Source organism: Penaeus chinensis, chromosome 8 (genome assembly GCF_019202785.1).
Source record: "Penaeus chinensis breed Huanghai No. 1 chromosome 8, ASM1920278v2, whole genome shotgun sequence".
NCBI lineage: Eukaryota > Metazoa > Arthropoda > Malacostraca > Decapoda > Penaeidae > Penaeus > Penaeus chinensis.
Window position 1 is genome coordinate 9,111,704 of NC_061826.1, and position 2,500 is coordinate 9,114,203.

A 2,500-nucleotide genomic window follows, 5' to 3' on the forward strand; every position below is an offset into this window, starting at 1 on the left:
GTAAGCAGATACATGTTCTACTTCAAACCTGGCGAATCAAAAACGACGAGAGAAGAAAGAAGAAGTAGAAAAGTGATGATAAAATTAAAGCAAAAAAGAAGACGACGAGGAGGAAATAGATCATAGCGCAAATACGAAAATGAAAAGATAAAAGTTAAAAAAAAAAAAAAAAAAATAGTAAACGTAATATTTTTATTTTGTTTATTTATTCTTTTTTTTTTTATTTTTTACTGAAAAGAACTTAAAAGACTATGCGTGTCTTGCGTATTATATTTCAAGATGATAATTTCTCAAACTTATTTTATTTTTCTATTTTTTCCCGCTTGTGGATTAGGTGGATTAAATACGTAGGTTGGCGTAGGGGCATTGCAAGTATATTTTTTTTTGAAGCATTATATATGCAGGATGTGATATATGGACGGCACATACACACACACACACACACACACACACACAATAACACACACACACACGCACACACACACACACAATAACACTCACACACTCTCTCTCTCTCTCTCACACACACATGAACACACACACACACACACACACACACACACACACACACACACACACACACACATACACACACTTTCTCTCTCTCTCTCTCTCGCGCGCGCGCGCGCGAGCGCGCGTACATAAACACACACACTCACACATACACACAATAACACACACTCTCTCTCTCTCTTTCGGACACACATAAACACACACACACACACACACACACACACACACACACACACGCATTTTTAGATTTGATTGCATTTTATGCACTGTTGTTGGGGTTAAGTCTTAATAATTAGGTAATCATTTACAAGTTAATTCTGTTGCATTACTTATAAAAATTAAACTACAAATATAAAATATTCAATATTAGCTCTCGTGTTTCTACTAATTGAATTACGAGCGAAGTGATTCTTTTTGTTTTAATTTATATATTTCTGTACCATTAATATTCATGATATGAACAACATTATTCCAATTTACGTCGTATATAATCATCATTATTATCATTACCTTTATTATTGTTATTATCATTATCAGTATCATTATTATTATTATTATCATTATTATCATTATTATTATTATTATCAATATTATTATTATTATCAATATCGTTACTAAAATAATTTCATTATCATTATCATTATCATTATTATTGTTATTATTATTATTATTGTTATTATTATTATTACTATTATTATTATTATCATTATTATCATTGTCATTATTATTATCATTATTATTATTTCTATCACTATAATTATTATCATCTTCATCACTATTAAAATATTATCAATGTCAGTGTTGTTATGTTTGTTATCATTGATCTTATCATTACCAGTACAAGTATTCGCATTGTTGTTATTGATATGATAGTATCAATAATAATAAAAAAAAACATTAATGATACTAAAAATAATGATGAAACATAACACATAAGCAGTCTCGTTTAGCAAAATGAAACACAAATAAGCGCAGGATTTTATTATAAAATGTCATGAATAAAAAAGATACCATTAATCTTCCAACGATTAGTTAATTATCATCACCATGTTGCCTCGATAAATAGAGTATAAAGTGTATTTAGACATAAGAAAAAAAATATATATTTATGTTTATGCAAATTTATGTATTTACATATATCCGTTACATAAGGAGTATAATGTGTATTTAGACATAAGAAGAAAAACAATTTATGTAGATGCAAATTTATAATATTTACATATATCCGTTACATAGGGAGTATAATGTGTATTTAGACATAAGAAAAAAAAAAATTATGTATATGCAAATTTATAATATTTACATATATCCGTTATGTATAATGTGTATTTAGACATAAGAAAAAAAAATCTCTATTTATGTATATGCAAATTTATGTATTTACATATATCCGTTACATAAGGAGTATAATGTGTATTTAGACATAAGAAAAAAAAAATTATGTATATGCAAATTTATAATATTTACATATATCCGTTATGTATAATGTGTATTTAGACATAAGAAAAAAAAATCTCTATTTATGTATATGCAAATTTATGTATTTACATATATCCGTTACATAAGGAGTATAATGTGTATTTAGACATAAGAAAAAAAAAATTATGTATATGCAAATTTATAATATTTACATATATCCGTTATGTATAATGTGTATTTAGACATAAGAAAAAAAAAATCTCTATTTATGTATATGCAAATTTATGTATTTACATATATCCGTTACATAAGGAGTATAATGTGTATTTAGACATAAGAAAAAAAAAATTATGGATATGCAAATTTATAATATTTACATATATCCGTTATGTATAATGTGTATTTAGACATAAGAAAAAAAAAATTCTCTATTTATGTATGTATATGCAAATTTATGTATTTACATATATTCGTTACATAAGGAGTATAATGTGTATTTAGACATAAGAATTTTTTTTTTCTATTTATGTATATGCAAATTTATGTATTTACATGTACCCGTTACATA